The sequence below is a fragment of the Heloderma suspectum genome, chromosome 6 (genome assembly GCF_057233095.1).
Source record: "Heloderma suspectum isolate Gila_16-S chromosome 6, 16-S_ref, whole genome shotgun sequence".
Lineage (NCBI taxonomy): Eukaryota > Metazoa > Chordata > Lepidosauria > Squamata > Helodermatidae > Heloderma > Heloderma suspectum.
Window position 1 is genome coordinate 9,122,486 of NC_139463.1, and position 18,168 is coordinate 9,140,653.

The window sequence follows — 18,168 nt, forward strand, 5'->3', positions numbered from 1 at the left end:
GCTGGAACTGATCCCACAAAACCGGTTTGCCACAGGCCACCTCTTGCTCACTAACTGTATCCACAGCGCATGGAGTAACACTCCTCCTCCTCTTCCTCCTCAATAAGAATATTATTTTTGATTTCTAAATTCATCTAGTGCCTGGAGGACTCTTGGCACAGTTGTGTAAGAAAACACATAATTATGGCAGAAGAAAACAGCAACCCCAAACAGATAAAAGGTTTAGATTAAAACTTCAAAATGTTTTAAATTGCAAGCTAATGGGGCAAGCTCAAACTGATATGTCATGCACCATTTACTGAAGGCTGGTGCCCAAAATCATAAGAGTGCCCATGGCAGGAAAGTTTCACAGAGATGTCTCTTCACCAAGGATGCTCTGAAATAAACATGGAGTGATAAACATGCATATTTGAGTGTGTTATATGATAGCAGCATGCTGCTTATGATAGCTGAGTATGGAAATGGACAGACTTCAGGCTTGCAGAATCTACTGGGGGGGGGGGTTAGTGGGCCCCCAAGGTCCATCAGCCAGATGCAAAATGATGACTACGGGGGTAGAGCCAATTGCTTCCACTGTATGGATCATTCACTGCAATAAGCTGCATACACAAGTACAAACCTACATCTGAGTTACAACAGATTAGGGATTGTAACACAGAACACTAAAAACAGGTAGCCCAGCTGTGCAAAGACCTGGTTAACAGCAACCGATTAGTGCTTCCCTTTTAGAGACATGGAACACCTGAGAGTGATAAGTGATGAGCACAAGACCAGCTGTGACAGAATTTTTTTAAACTCCAGCTTAACTTGGTATTGTTTTAGCTAGTGGGAGTCAGAACAAGCCACTGCTGATCTACTGTAAATTGCCCAAAGATCTATCAGATTTCCTGATTTCCTTTCCGCCCATCCTGATCTAAGTAATCTGATGGCAGCTCTTGTGAGAACATCGATTTGCATCCCAGCTTGGTTGTGTGGATAAACCTGATAACAAAGCAACTCACCCACCCTGAGTGCTGAGACAAGGCAGGCGCTGAATCTAAATGGATAACAATCCAATTTCGTTAGTATGGGCAGAAACTGCAGAGACCTGGAATGATATTTCTTCTCAAGCTGATGTGCCTGGAGAGTGGCACTTAAATTATTCCGTCTACATATCCAGAATAAATGGGGCATCTTTAAAAGGATCTACGTTATCCAGACAAAGTCTCTTGCCCTTCTAGTCCCAGTCAACATTCTTGTTGCTTGACTCAGCTTTGTGGATTATTAAAGGCCTGCTCCTAAGTGATGTTTATCCCATAATCGGGGCTTTAATTTGAGCCCGGGCTCTGTCCCAAAACTTGTTCTTGGTGCTTAGGCTCAGTACTGGAATATATGCGGTGGAAAAGATCACGGAAAGAGTGCCTTTAAGCATGTGCAGAAAGAATGGTTTCTCCTTTCTACCTCAGTATCCATGGCCTGTCCACTCAAGCCTGGGGAAGGACGGTAGCTACCTTGGGGACTCATAAATTCAAGGCATTATAGAGTGGTTATGTGTCCTCCTTTACAGTCCTCCATTTGAAGGGTTGTCCGGTCCAAGTCTGGATTAAAGATAAAGAACCATAAGCATATAAAATCCTAAACAACTTGGGATCAGAATATTTGAGAGAGTGCCTTCTCCCTTATCAACCTGCCTGGTCACTGAGGTCATCAGATGGCATGCTTTTGGTGGTTCCACATGGCCCAATGGCCCTATTGGAGTCCACCTGGAGAAGAGCCTTCAGTGTGGTGGCCCCTTTTGTATGGAACTCCCTGCCTCTGGAGATCAGGCAGGTGCCAACATTGTGCTATTTTTGGCGCCTCCTGAAAACTAGGGGTGTATGTATGACTTACCCTGTTCCTCTGGGGCCGTCTGCTGGAGGGGGAGGCAATCCGTCTCTCCCCCCCGGAATCCTCCCTGGCCAGCTCCGCTCTGCGGGGAGCCTGCAGAGCTGCCAGCCAGGGCTGCCTGCAGCCGGACTTCTTTCCACTGCTGGGCTGCGGCCACAAATGGCGGCCGCCGTAGCGGCCACCATTTGCATCCCTGCGGTAGCCGTGATAGGCTACATATATATTTACGTAGCCTATCACGGCAAAAGGCAAGAACACAAATGGCGGCCACTACACCATTTGTGTCCCTGCCTTTTGCTGTGATAGGCTATGTAAATATATATGTAGCCTATCACGCCTACCACAGGGACGCAAATGGCGGCCGCTACGCCATTTGCGTCCCTGCGGTAGCCATGATAGGCTACATAAATATTTATGTAGCCTATCACGGCTAAAGTCGAATGGAAATGGCAGCTGCAAACTGGGGCAGCCATTCGCGGGGCAGCGGACAGCCGACACAGGTAGGCTCCGTCCCAGGGGGATTCCGCGGGGTGGCAGGGGGGGATCGCTCCACATGGACTCCGGAGGGGGGGCAGATTCTAAAGAATCCGGCCTCACTGGAGTCCATGGCGGAATTTTCTAACATCCCTACTGAAAACAGATTTCTTTCAGGAAACTTTCCTTGATTGACTGTTTTTACTGGTATTCTGTTTCCAAAAATAACTATTTTTAATATGTGGTTGTATTTTTTTAATCTTTTTATCTTTTATTGTTCACCATTCCAAAATCTGTTTAGATGTGGAGTGGTATATAAAAGTTGTAAGTAATTAAGTAAGTAAGTAAATAAATATGAACTGTTGCCTATCAACAGATAGCACTTGGACAGCAGACTGAACAGGTCACCTGGTCACAGTCTTCTGTACTATGTGAGATGTACTGTATATCTATTTACATCAGAACAATTGTTTCTAAATTTGCACCTAAACCCATAAATTTGCATATGCAAAATGTATGCAAATTGGCAACATTGGTTCTCCTCTTGGGGGGGGGGATTCATAAGTGGCCATCCCTAGCACTGACAAATGGTATATTCCAACTGAGAAGAGAAGGAGTAAGGGCTGCAAAGAATATTGAGCTCATGGGCCTCTCAGAGTCTTAGAAAGGTCTTGTGCTCACAGCACATTTGGAATTGTGGTTGGAGCCCCAGATTAGAGTCAGAGGGGATCGGATTCAAATCCCCAAGAAGCCATGAAGTTCAGCGGTCACTCGGCAAGGCTAGTCACTGACTCTCAACATAAACTTCTTCACGGGGTTGTTGTGAGGATAAATGGGGTCTGGGGAGAACCTCCCTGAGCTCTTTGGAGGAAGGGCAGGATATAAATGTACAGAATTAATAATAATTGAGCAAACAGAGTTTCTGGGTCAAAGGGTGCTTTTCCACAGCAAGCCGGTGTCCTGGGAACACAACACCCCCCATCTCTTTGAACAGGCAGTAATTCTATAGCCATTTTCATATCTTTGAAGTCTGTGTACACTCAGCACATGAATCAGGGACCAGGGTTGCACCCGGCATTCATCTGTTCTCCCCCGAATCCAACCTCCATGTGTGGCTCAAGTCCACGTGCACAGGGCTTATGCATGTATATTTTACACATACACAAGCTCTTTCCTTGCATTTTGGGAACTTGCAAGTTGCAGGGTGTCTGAGGGCACATCGAGAGCCTATGCATATACACACATGGGCTCTGTGCACACCATGGTGGATGCAAGGGATGGGGGAGGAGGAACCACAGGCGCAACCCTGGTTCTCCCCCCCCGCCACATCCCACACTGCACATTGAGTGCGCACAGATTTCTTTCTTTTTTTAAATTTTTTTTATTCTATTTTTATCTTTATAAATGAAAGAAACAGCACCAACAACCTAATCAATATCTACAGTTTCCCAACAATACAGTATTCTTAGGACACAGCAATAATGAAAAAGAGGGAAAAAATGAAAACAGAAAACAGAAGGAGAAGGAAGAAGAAAACAAGAAAGAAAATAAAAAAATATATTAAAAAGTTACTTAAAAGGATTAAATTTAAACTCCATTACACAGAAATGTCAAATCCCATTTTACTTAAAATTATACCTATAACACTGGCAATATTACAATTCAGTACAGCATAGATAATCAACCTTACATTTCAATATCATATCATCAGTCTTAAAGCAAGGAAGCAGGCCTACAATTCATTTCCAATAACCATACATTGCCCTTCAGTTAACATATAATAGTAGAGCTTAGCAATTTAACCAGCCTGAAATAGTACTAACCAGTCTCATAATAATGGTAGTAATAATAATAAAAAGGAAGGAAATTAGAAAGGATAAATCATAATAACAAGTCACTAATACATTTTATATTATTGTATAATAATAAAGCTTAAAATCAGCCTTACAACAATCACTAATATATTTCATACTAGATATATAAATGAGTGTGCGCATTTCTATACACCTTCAAACAGTAAATTTAAGTACAGTATATCATATCCATTTAAAGAGAAAGGATTTAAAAGAAAAGGAAAAGAAAAAAACGAGAGAGAAAAGACGAATATATATGAGCAATTATCTCTGGCCTAGCCTGGGTCTTACAGACTAAACATAGCCAGTTGACAAAACATGTTTATAAATTCCAGTTCATGGGGCTGGAACAGAAGTCTCATGTGTTTTTCCAATTAGCCATGCCTCCGCCGTTTCATGATTTAGAAACTTCTTCATCTGATCTTCAGAAACAATGCAAAATGTAGCAGGATATTTTAAATGATATTGTAAGTTCATTTGTTTTGCTTGATTTTTCGTCTCGGTAAATTGCTGTCAGGGTGGAAACTGAGCCCAGAGAGCCCCAGAGCAGTTCTGATTCTGAGGAGGAACAGCAATCTGTGGGAGAGGGGCCAGCTCATCCCTCACAGGCTCAGCACCTGGCAGAGATTCCTCCTGCCAGCATTCCTGGGATAGATAGTGACCCTGGCAGTGAGGGAGTGTGGGAGGGGGGCTTCTTAGATGCTTGACACAGACGCAAAGAGCGACAAGCGATGGAGGGCGCAGAAAGGAGGCGTAGCGCCCGTTTAGCACACAAGCAATGGCCGCCTCCCATGGACCCAAGGGAAAGAGGGAGGATCTCTCCCTAGCCCATAAGTTCTGGGTCTTCAAGTGGCTCTCTTTCAAATGGGGATCAACTGACTACTTGAAGCTTAGGCCACTGTGCTGTTCCTTGCTTTAGCCACTGGTGATTAGCATCTGAAACAGTCATTAAGTTGTAAAAGGATTAAAGCTTTGAAAAGAAATCCTTTCGTCTGTGTCTTGAGTTGGCTATTGGAATCTACTGGGAGAGGCCACCAAGGTGCTCCTGACAATTGCCTCCTTTTATCAGCAATTTCTTTGGTGTAATCTGGAAATAACATGACTTTATCTCGTTTTGATCCCCAGACAAGATTTCCGCCCCCTCTTGCCAGACGCAGGATATAATTTTTTGTGGCAATTCTTGCAACATGGACTATAATCATTTAACCAGTCCCTTTGGCATTTGGCACATGGAATGCCCGCTCAATATCAAGTAAATAATCAGATGAGACAGGGAGTATCTCATGCAGAAGCTTATCTACAAAAGTAGACAAATTTACATCAGTAGGTAGATCTTTAATACCAACAATATGTACATTTGCCCTGCATATAAGAGCCTCAAGTTGGGAGATTCTGGCAAAGAAATTGTTGCAAACTTGTGATGCAGTCTCGTTCACTGCCACCCTATCTTGCAGCTCATGAACCTTCGCCTCCATTTTTTGCCAAGAAATGTTAATTAAGTCCATAGCTCCTTGCAGGGCGGTGATGGAATTTTGAATTGTATCCAGCCTCTTAGCCTGTTCAGCAAATTGCAAGGACAAAGTTTTTATCAAAGCAAGTAACTCCTTTGTATTTTCACTTCTCGGAGCCTTTGCCACGGGAGGTATGGCGGGGGGGAAAGTGGAGATCCTGCTCCTTTTTCCCTCCTTGATGTAGCCATCCTTCTCTTCAAACAGATGTTGCGGGTCCTCAAATATTGTTGGTTTTTCTTAATCCATAAACTACATTGGAGCACGTCAGCCCTGAATTCTCCTAATTAGATAGGAGTTTCAAAACAACTTTGAGCAATGATTAAGCTCTGGCAGGCTAGCCCCAGAGCCCAGCCCCCCTGCTACTTCGCAAAGGGTGCTATTCTTCCAAGACTTCATCCAGATGCTGCTCTTGCCTCTCCTTTTCAATCCAGGGGAAGATGAAAAGGTTTTTCAACCTTTTAAAAGCTGTTTGAGATAGCGTCCTGCAGAGGCTCCGCGGAATGCTGCCAAGGGTGACATTGGCTCCGACTGGAAGTCGAGTGCACACAGATTTCAAACACCTGAAAATGGCTTATTTATTTATTTCATTTCTATACCGCCCAATAGCAGAAGCTCTCAGGCCAGTTCACAGAAAGTAAAACCAAAAAGCACAGCATAAAACAATGTAAAATATAAAAGCATTTAAACCACTTATGAACGGGTTTGACCCAAGTGGTTCTTCTCTCAAGCAAAATTTCCCTAAGGGGTGGGGATGGAGCAGAGTAAAGTTGAGGTGAGGAAAAGGTGGGCCGCTGCTTGAAGAAAAGATGCTGCAGACAAGGTTGCTGGGTTCCGACTTAAAGCAGCAACAACAAAACAAGCCTGACAGGAATGGAGATTGGACCGAATCTGCCAGGTGAGGGCAGAGCTGAACTGCTGGCGAGGCATTCCCACCTTGATCCCTCACCTGCTTCCTTCTATCCCTCTGTATCTTTATCTCCTGTAGAGCTTTGTCATCCATGCCCGAGAAGCTCAGCAGATCAACAGCCTCCTGTTTTAAGGGCATCTGCTGCCTGGGATCTCTCTCCATGCCCTTCTTCCCCTTTGCTCTCACCAACTGAATGAACATGGCTTGCTGGGTGCCTTCTAACTTTGGAATTCAATGTGGGGGCCACATTGGAGACCTCTGCTCTGTCCACTTTCTCCACACCATGCCAAATTTGCTCTGCCAGGTCTCTTCCTGCTGCTCTGTTAGTCCTCTTTTATTCTAAGCGAAAAAGGTCCCAAAGTTGTAAGGGGGGCGCCCCTTTCTGCACCCTTCCCTCCTCTACGATATCCTGTTTGAGAGCGGTATGCACTGGTATAGTGGAGCCCAGGCTCACAGGGTCGTGACACTGGCACTTTTCGATTAACTGGGGCACTGATGTTATCTGCCACTGCCCCTGTCCAATTTCTCTGTTCCCATTGAGTTTAGCTGCAGTCCTTACAGTAGCTGAGGGGAAATTACTTTTCCCAGGAAAAATACCTTGTTCCCTATTGCAAGGCAAAGTACTTCAGGGTGTCTTGAATTTGAATGGGCAATGAAGACCCATTCACTTTACTAAAGACCTGCTATTGGTGGAGATGAAAACTGCTAGAGCTGGTTTGTCGATCCACGCAGCTGCCTCCATTTTTGGACTTCCCTTGGGGGCGTGGCTATGGAGACTCTTATGATGAGTGCCTGCACTTCAACATTTACCACTCCACCCTGGGGGTGTACAGTGGTTAGAGTGTCACACTAGGACTGGGGAGACCCGGGTTCAAATCCCCACTAGGCCCTGGTGCTCACTGGGTGATCCTGGGTCACTCACTAACTCTCACCTAACCTACCTCACTGGGCTTTTGTGATGATAAAATGGGGGAAGTGGAGGACCATGTAAACTACCGTGAGCTCCTCAGAGAAAAGGTGGGCTATAAATGAAATAAATGAATAATCTGCACACAATATTGTAAATGTGATTTCATCACAGACTGATTTGGAAAAAAAAAAGGCATTCCGTGTCTTTGTTAGAAGATCAGCAATTTCATATTTGAGTTCTTCGAGAACCCTCAGGTATACACCATCCAGATCTGATGACCTGATGATTTTTAAATTGCCAGTTAATGGAGCATCAGCTATTGTCATTTCTGTTTGACTTTCTTCTTCAGTTACACCTCCTCCCACCACCCAGATGCATTCTTCCCGAAACTGAAGTTTGACACAAAGACTTCATTCAGCTTCTCTGCAGTCGCCCTGTCTTCCTGTAGCAATCTCTTTCCATCAAACAATCCAACCTCTTCCCTTGCTGGCTTCCTGCTTGCAATGCATTTAAAGATACGTTTTAAAAATGGTTTTGCCTTTTAATGTTTTTAGCAATACAGTCTTCAAATTGCTTCTGTTTCGACTTACATTTGATTTGCCAAATTCATGCTCCTTTAAAAAACGATGTTCCTTATTTGGGTGAGGCTCCCACTCTTAAAGGAAGCCACTTTGCTGTCTGCGTATCAAACAAGAACATCAGAAGAGGCCTGCTGGATCAGACCAAGGGTCCATCTAGTCCAGCAATCAGTTCACACAGTGGCCAATCAGTTGCCCATAGAAACCCACAAGCAGGACACAAGCGCAACAGCACACTCCCACCCATGTTCCCCAGCAAGACATAGGCTCACTGCCTCTGATATTGGAAGTAGCACACAGCTATCAGCACTAGCAGCCACTGATAGCCTTCTCCAGGAATTTGTCCAACCCCCTTTTAAAGCCATCCAAAGTGGTGGCTTGTGGTAGCAAGTTCCATAGTTTGATTAACTATGCGCTGTGTGAAGAAGCCCTTCCTTTTATCTGTCCTGAAGCTCCCACCCATCAGCTTCATGGGAGGACCCTACTGGGTTCTGGTATTATGAGAGAGGGGGGAAAATGCCTCCTTATCCGCTTTCTCCACACCAGGCATCTTGTTGTACACCTCTATCATGTCATGTGCTTCTCTATCACATCAAGCTGTCTTTGCTCACTAACCATGGCGGCATCCTCTTAGACTTGTATCCGACCGATAGTAGCAAACATTTTATCAGAGCTTCTTTCAAATAACCCCACCGTACAAGAGAGCAGGATTCCTTGCACAACTAATTGGACCTGCTGTTTGGCACTTGAAATTAAACCATAAGGTTAAATTTAGATCCCCCCCCCTCCTGTATAAACCAGACCGCAGCTAATCCCCCTCCCTTTCCCTGATTATTTTCCAGTCTTGTGCTGCATACCTTCAAACACGTCTTGTATACATTTTGTGTTTGCGTGTTTATTTTTGCCCTCTTGTCACCCCAGCAGCAAAAAGAGTCTGCAATAATAATCGCTAATGATGCAAGTCTAAGCTTGCAGAGAACTCCAGTGAGAAGGGCCTGGTGCACAGAGGAACGGAGGCTCCAGGTTGGGCTGAATTTGTGATCCAATCCCACCCATGGTGCATTTGAATGCTCTGTCAAGTGCTCCTGCACCCCATGGGAGCAGGTGATAAACTTCGCCTGGATGGGTCCTGATTGTCGCTCAGTATCCGTAATCGGCTCACCCCATGCAGCCTTTGGCACAGCTGTTACAAGTTGTCTTATTTGTGTAGCTGGTTTTTTCCCCTCCTTCTCTCAAACTTCCTTTTAATTAAAGGGCTGTGTCAAGCTAAGGTCCTCCAACTGAGCTAGGGTGTGAAGTGTTTGCAGGCAGGAGGGTGGCAAAGCGTAGCCTGGATGCAGGGTTGGCAATCAGGAAAGTAGCATCTGTGCAAAACCCTGCACAGGAGAAGGTGTCTGCTTTTTTGATTGCTCTTTCTCCCAAGGAGGAGCTGCCAACTGTCATTGTGAGTGTTTGGATCTCTGACCCCCACTGGACCCTTTTAATGGATGGAATGATGAGCAGAAAAAGCTCAAGAAAGCTCCTATTTGTATGGGTTTTATTCTGTGCATCTTTTTTGTGTGGATGCTTATTTTGCTAATGACTTTATAGGTATCTAAGCAGCTGTATCAAGATCTAATTGCAGCTCTTAGAGTAGGTGAGCACCATATTGCAGCTTTTGCTGGAGACGGTGACAAAACTCCTGTTGACTTAATGGGATCATTAGATTAAGAGCCTCTTAAATGGTGCGTGCTTCACCTCTGATTGAAAGCTGACAACCTCAACCCAGGCTGGATCTACACTTACCGCCTTTTCTCGCTTCCAATGAGGTTTCACCGCCCACCTTTCACACTATGCAGTAGCTGCCTCAAATTGGAACCAGAATTTCCCACTTCCGTGCTCCTGCTTTCAATATCCTAATATCCTGGCATTTCCCCTTAATGTGCTTCACAACTTTGAATCTTCGAAGATCATGCCTGAATTAGAAAAAAAAACATCACAGAGAAGCCCCGATTCTGCGAGGATAACGCCTTAATTTAAATAACAGCCGAAGCGGCAGATAGAAGGGGGTTAAACTTAATCTCATTTGAAGTGATAGAACAACCCCCCCGCTCAATGCAGGAAGCCTGATTCCCAGGCGATCGCCCATCCAACTACTGACTGGGGCTGACCCTGCTTAGCATCCGAGATCAGACAAGCGCATGCAGGAAAACAACAGGAAAACAGCACAGCGCTCGAGTGTGAACTGAGCTCGCACATTCGATGAAGCACTGCAATAGGGAAAATGGGTGGGTGTGAATAATCACGTTTTAATGCGAGAGTGTTTAACCTGATGGGACACCAAATTCATTGTGATGGCGGGTGCAATGTAGATTGGCCCTCAATGTGGCTTTTAATTCCTAAAAAGAGGCGACGGAATGTTTCCTGTCTGAAAGCCACACTCAGGACCCCTGCCATCCTCCAGCCAGCCCCATCCCAGATGTACGGACGTGGGCTGTGGTTAGCACAGTAGAGACAGAATGGCACTCTGCACATGCTAAGAGAAATGCTGGGGAGGGACCATCACTCGGTGTCAGAACATCTGCTTTACATAGGGAAAGTCCCGGGTTTATGGCACAATCCTATGCATGTTTAGACAGAAAAAAGAAGTTCTATAACTATGCTGACTGGGGAATGCCGGGAGTTGTATGACTTTCTTCTGTTTAAACATGCGTAGGATTGTGCCTTTAATTGCTGATATCTCCAATCAGAAGGATGAGGAGTCACTGATCAGAAAGACCCTTTTCTCCCTGAGACCTGCTGTCTGTCATAATAGTGACAATATTGGGCTAGATGGACGCTGAGAGCCAGTGTGTGTAGTGGTTAGAGTGTTGGACTGGGAGATCCGGGTTCTAGTCCCCACTCAGCCATGAAGCTCACTGGGTGACTTTGGGCCAGTCACAGACTCTCAGCCCAACCTACCTCACAGGGTCGTTGTGAGGATAAAATGGAGAGAAGGAGGGCCATGTAAGCCCTTTGGGTTCTTTGCAAGAGGAAAAAGGGTGGGATATAAATGCAATAATAATAAATAGTCTGAGCTGATATATGGCAGCTTCCTATGTTCGTTATGTTTTGACTACATTCCGCTTTATAGCTTTCCATGGTCCAGGGATGATCTCCTGTCTCCAAAATAGGTTCTGAAGGCGAAACCCAAATTCTTGTCCATTGATGTTTCTTCACTGATGCTGTGCATTTGCAGCACAAAACATGGTTGGGTTTTGCAGGGCCACAGGACTAAGAGCTTGCTGCCACAAGCTTGCCCCTTAGCTGTCTCCCCTTTCCTTTGCTTAACTTCTGTTTCCTTTGCCTGAATCTGTCTGTGTTCCTGCGCAGTTCAAATGGGCCTTGAATGTGCCTGTGTTCTGGTTGTGTTGTCCTGTCTCCTGCAATCTAAGTCACAGGGGAGCTCACCTGAAGAACAGGAGAGCTTTTTGCTGGCTCTCCTCGAGGACACAAGTGGGGCTGCCTGTAGTGAAGCCCACATTTCTGCCTGTCTCTGCTGGGCTGATATTGGCTCTCTGGACTAGCAGAGGCAAAGATGCACCAAGATTTGCAGGCCCTGTGTTGCACACAGTGAGTGGGACTCTCATCCGTCAGATGCGACCAGTGGCTTTCTAAAAAGAGTTGGCCATCTTGTAAGGCTGGGAAGGTTTTGGGTAGGAGAGGGTTAATGGAGCCAGAAGTACCACTGGAGACTCCCTTTCTAGCCCCTCCAAAGTTGCCGCATACGTTTTTGTTGGGGAGATCGGCTGATTGTGCTCAATAGCTGCATCTCCCTTCAGTCTTTTGAATAGCCAGGTCTACAGATACCTGAAAGGGACTTACCTTTCTTCCCCTACACCTAGCTAAGGATGATGCAATCTCAGTCTCTGGGTGAAAAGAGACAACAGGCTGCAGTTTCTGAGTGGAGTGCAGAGGAAGAAACAGAGCACTGAGGTCTGGAACAGCATAATGGAGTACTGGCATCCTCTCTCTGGAGATCTGACTCGAGGCTCTGGATTTTGACTGTCAGTTGGAGTGTTTAAGCCAGAAGCATTGAACCGCAGGACTGTGAACCAAATATGGTCCACCAGGGTCCCAATCCGGCAATTCAGGGTTCCCTGGATGGCCATGTACCTATTTTCCCAACCACCAATTGTTTGGTGGACTCCCAAGTTTTGCATGGCTCCCCCCACCCCATTCTAAAGGTTGAAATGCCTCTCCTAAGGTTTAGTTACTCTCAGTGAGAAGTTGAAGTGAAAATATGCAAGATCTTTCGATATTTTGGCTCCACTGATACGAACATAAGAAGAGCCATGCTGGATCAGACCAAGGGTCCATCTAGTCCAGCATTCTGTTCACACAGTGGCCAACCAGCTCTTGACCAGGAACCCACAAGCAAGACACACGTGCAAGAGCATCCTCCTGCCCATGTTCCCCAGCAACTGGTGCACATTGGCAGACTGCCTCTGATACTGGAGGTAGCATAGAGGCATCAGGACTAGTAGCCATTGATAGTCTTTTCCACCAGGAATTTGTCCAACCCCCTTTTAAAACCATCCAAATTGGTGGCCATCCCTATATCTTGTAGTGAGTTCCATAGTTTAAGTCTGTGCTGTGTGAAGAAGTGCTTCCTTTTATCTGTCCTGAATCTCCCACAAATCAACTTCATGGGATGACCCCACTGGGTTCTAGTATTATGGGTGAGGGAGAAAAAAGTCTCCCTAACCACATTCTCCACACCCTTTTGCCTTTGCCTCTCCCCACCACTAGAATGCAGCCCTCCAAAACTGATTTTGTCCCTTGGCTTGAAAGCAGTTCAACACCCCTGGTTTAGGCTGATCTTCCACATGTATATTTGCAAATGAACTAGAATATTACAAAATATTATACACTTCTAGCAGCTTCCTTCCAAAGGAAACTCAGGTCGGGTAAGGGCACCCCCCCCCCCACCAGTAACTTTTCAATGATCAGGGTAGTGGGGTGAACCTAACAGCCACTACAGACTATAAATGCATAAAACTGCCTTATAGCAAATGAGACCATTTGTCTGTTTAGCACAGTACCCTTTCCAGGGCTTCAGGAAGAGGTCTTTCTTAGCCCTACTTGGACATGCTGGGAACGGAGCCGGGGACCTCCTGCATGCAAAGAGAATCCTCTACCCTTGAGCTATGGGCTCCTCTTGGGCCCCTCTGCCACTCACATAGAATCATAGAATAGTAGGGTTGGAAGGGGCCTACAAGGCCATCGAGTCCAACCCCCTGCTCAATGCAGGAGTCCAAGTCAGCATCTCTGACAGATGGCTGTCCAGCCTTGTCTTGAATGCCTCCAGTGTGGGAGAGCCCCCCACCTCCCTAGGTAGTCGGTTCCATTGTAATATTGCTCTGACAGTCAGGAATTTTTCCCTGATGTTCAGCTGGAATCTGGCTTCCTGTAACTTGAGCCTATTATTCCATGTCCTGCACCCTGGGATGATCGAGAAGAGATCCTGGCTTTCCTCTCTGTGACAGCCTTCCAAGTACTTGAAGAGCACTATCTTATCTCCCCTCAGTCTTCTCTTCTCAAGGCTAAACATGCCCAGTCCTTTCCATCTCTCCTCATAGGGCTTTGTTTCCAGTCCCCTGATCATCTTCGTTGCCCTCCTCTGAACCTTTTCCAGTTTGTCTGTATCCTTCTTACAGTGTGGTGCCCAGAACATCTCAGACCACAGCTTGTCATTTTGGACAGTGAGCCCCATTCAGCCTTTCTACATAAGATGGCTATTGTTCCAGGTATGGTGGCTATTTTTCTAGGTACCTCTGCCTTCTGCCCAAGAAAGCTGCTCCATTCTCAGCCCTAGAGATACTGATTTCACCTGGGCTTTCTTCTCTTGCTACCAAATGCCATCCTCAGCTCATCATATGAGAACAGCTTCAAAACTGTTTCCCTTGCAGGAGTGGGGGTGACTTGTGGCTGTCCAGCTGTTGTTGGACTTCCATCAGCACTAGCCAGGAGAATTGTAGCCCATCAACATCTGGAGGGCTACAGGTTCCCCTTCCCCTGACCTACTGTTTCAAATCTTGCAAATCCTTGCTTTGTTTTTTTAGGAGCCTAGGATCTGTGTCCTCCCCAGTGGTTCCTTTGAGGAATGGGGTTGACAGAGAAGCAAAGCTTTTCCTGTGTTTAAAAGGCAAAACGAAACCCATCTATTGCTCCGATGATTTTTGAGCGGATGCTTCTTTAATTAAAAGACAATGTCCCTGTGCGCCATGCTGGAAATTCAGGTGTCCCCGGCAAGTTAGTTGATGTGCTGGATCTCGGTTGAATGTGCTGAAATATTTTTGTATGATTCGTTTTCCATGCTTTGCTCTGTGGGTGGAACCAGAGCTGGCCTTGTTAGAGCAGCCAGGGGGCTTTCATTATTGGGGAAATGCACTCAAGTGGAAGAGAATAATCAAGTTGGCTCAGGATGGGGAGTGTGCGTGCGTGCATGCGCTTCCAATGGTGAATGCGTGTATTAAATGCAACAGGTAGAGGAGGGTGAAGATAGTTTGTGCAGTTCTGTCTACACACTGTTGTTGCTGAAGTGCAAGGCTCTCAAACATTTTGTTATTGTTGCCATGGTAGTTAGTAACAACATGCAAATCCCACTGTTCAGCACTCCCAGAATGCAATTGAAACCCCAGTTCCACCAAGCCCTAAGCGGCTTGGGAACTCGATATTTGAGGAAGCACCTCTCCCTATATATGCCTGCCCAAGGACTGAGATCTGTTGCCCTCCTCTGCATCCCACCAGTTTGAGACATACACTATGGTGGGAGGGGGCCTTCTCTGCTGTGGCACCCTGGTTGTGGCATGCCCTCCCCTTGGAGGCCCGAGTGGCGCGGACATTGGTTTCATTTTGGCGCCAAGTAAAAACATGGCTTTTTACCAAAGCCGTTGAGGGCTAAATGAATTCCCTAAAGTAGCACACTGTTTTCACTGTTTTATTGTTTTAGATTTTAATTGGTGTTAGCTTGTTTAATGGTTTAATATGTTTTTAGTGGTGTAAATTATCATTTTATACTGTTTAAATTGATTTTATCTGTATGCTGCCCTGAGATCTTAATGATATAGGGCAGGATACAAATGTTTTAAATGAATGAATGAATGAATGAATGAATGAATAACTTGACTGGCATCCATGGGAGAGCTCCTTGAGCAATACGAATTGTGTGTGTGGAGGCTGGATTTGAACCCTGATCATCCTGCTTGCTCTCAGACAGGCCCTCAGCCAGATACATGTTCTGAGTATGTGTAGGCTGTTTGGGATGTCATGTGCCCCCATGAGTTGCCACATGAATCTGTCCAATGATTAAAATGATCTGCCTCAGAAGCATCTGCTTGGGCATGGTGGGGGAAAGGATGTTGGAGAGGGACCTTTGGCCTGATCTGGCAGGATTTGCAATTATGTGGGAGGAAAGCATCAGGGAGAATGTTGGATCTCTTAAATGATCGCCTGCTCTTGCTTACCTAGGTTGGCCATGTGTCTTCTTTTACAGAGGACACTCCTCCATTTTGAAGGACTGTCCAGTCTAGGTCTCTTAGCGATGTATGAGAATTCGTTTCAGTTTGGTTTTGATCAGGATTTTACCCAGTTCTCACCTTTCAAACCAAACATGGATTTGGATGCAATCTGCGGTTGAAGTGCGTACAGTTCCAAGCTTGCAAGATGATAGATGGAACTCCCCCCACCCCCACCCCCAAATGCTCTTGACGGCATGCACACACTTAAAAAATGTGCACAGCTATGCTTTAATCATGGGAGAAGAATGTGTACATTTGAAAAACGTGCATAATTGATGCATATATTTGGGGAAAAAATCATGGAAATATGCACGGATTTTCATGCAAAACCCCCCAAAGCTCGCAATCTGGGATGGACTTGAGTCAGAATGAGCTTTGAGATAGAATTTGGAGAACTTTGGTAAGCTGGAGTTTTGCTGATTTGCACATCCCTAAAGTCTGGTTTAAAGATAAAGAACCAGAAGAAGGGAGAGCTGAATTTACCCATCAACACTTAGCTCCTGGACAGCTCCTGGACAGCTCCTGGACAGCTGTATGCACAAGACATACAGATCACACTTGTGTCTCACCGAGAATGGTTAGATCAGGAGTGGGGAACTGTTCTGGCCTTTGGGCCCAGAATGCCTCTCAGAAGACCCCCCCCCCAGAGGCTGGGTGATGTAAGGGCATGCCATTCCCTCTTGAAGCCCCATCCGTTCCTCCAGACCCCCCCCCCCACGTCATCTGACTTCTTTCTCTCTGCATGGAGAAAGGGACTGTGGGCTTTCCTACACAACGCATTTATCATGCACTCATCATTCCCTACTCACAGTTGTTTATGAATTCTTTACACAGCATTGTGACCCTACAGTTTCACTTCTGTGTTGAACCAGCACTTTCGGCAACTTTTTTTAGAGCAGGGAAAATACAGCATTTAATTGTGAAAGTGAAAGAAAGCATAATTTCCTCTTGTGTATTTGTGCCATTCCACTATACCACAGTGAAATGCTCTTTGTGTAGTGCTCAGATCTCAATTCTGTGTCAAAACTGAAAGCAGACACAGCGCATTAACAGCCAATTAAGAGTAAGAAGCAGAGACATCACCTTGCCGACAAAGGTCTGTCTAATCAAAGCTATGGTTTTCCCAGTAGTAACGGATGGCTGTGAGAGCTGGACTATAAGGAAGGCTGAGCGCCGAAGAATTGATGCCTTCGAACTGTGGTGCTGGAGAAGACTCTTACGAGTCCCCTGGACTGCAAGGAGGTCAAATCAGTCCATCCTAAGGGAAATCAACTGTGAGTGCTCATTGGAAGGACAGATACTGAAGCTGAAGCTCAAATATTTTGGCCACCTAATGCGAAGAGAAACTCCCTGGAAAAGACCCTGATGCTAGGAAAGACTGAAGGCAAAAGGAGAAGGGGACGGCAGAGGATGAGATGGCTAGATAGCATCACCGATGCAATGAATATGGACTTGAGCACGCTCCGGGAGAGAGCGGAGGACAGGAAGGCCTGGCGTGCTATGGTCCATGGGGTCACGAAGAGTCGGACACGACTGAACGGCTGAACAGCAACAACAACAACAAGAGCCCCATGTAGAAAAGCTCTCTCTTTCCCTGCTCAGTGCTACAGTTCTAGATAGACCCTGATTCTTGGCGATGAGGGTGACAGCTCAGTGTTCGTGATTTCTAGGAACCAGTGCTTGAATGGGGTTGCCAGATCCTTTCTCCATAGTTTGAGCAATGCTAGCGACTACTAGCACCAGCCTAAGTAGGACTGCCTCTCATCTTTAAGAACTTCAGATGCAGGGTTAAGAGAGAAGGAGTAGTCTGAGCTTTTGTGAGGGGCACTCTCCCTCCCCCTCCCACAGAATTGGGTTTATAAAATGCACGAAGGGAAACTGTCTCTCTCTTTGAGATTCTGCTGTTTTTATTTTGGATGTGAACTAACAAGGAACATATTGAAAGGAATGAAAGAACATGGAGCCATGGGGAGCAGTTAGTCAATGAATATGAAAGGACAAAAGCCTTTAATGGTGACAGAAGGAAGTTCTTTATGACAACTGCGAGCAAAGGGGAAAGCTGCAGATAGATTTGGCTCAGCATGGAGGGTCTGTGCAGATAACAAAATGCAATCCAGTGGGGGTTGAGGGGAGGGAATCTATTTTATGGGTGGTTTGTTTTTGCCTTCTACAGCTGTTTAGAGGCTCATGTCCCCTTCTTCTTTGTGGGGTGAGTCTGGCAAGCAAGAAGTGGGAAGTGATGGGTGGTTAAAATATATATGTAATTCTTATCACAAATCCACTGGGATGCACAGTATTTATGTGTAGCTGGTGTTGAGGAATGGGTAGCAAGAGGAGGGAGGGGAGAAACGATCCTGGCTGAAAAGAATATGCCTGCCGGTGTTAAGGCAAGCTGAGTGCCTGGCTTTGCCCCAGACAGTAAGATGGATTCACATATGCATGTGTGTCACTTGATTGTCTTGCACTCGGGGAATGGCAGCTGAAAGTATGTGACCAGTCTCCTTTGGGGAAAACATGTGCTTTGAGTT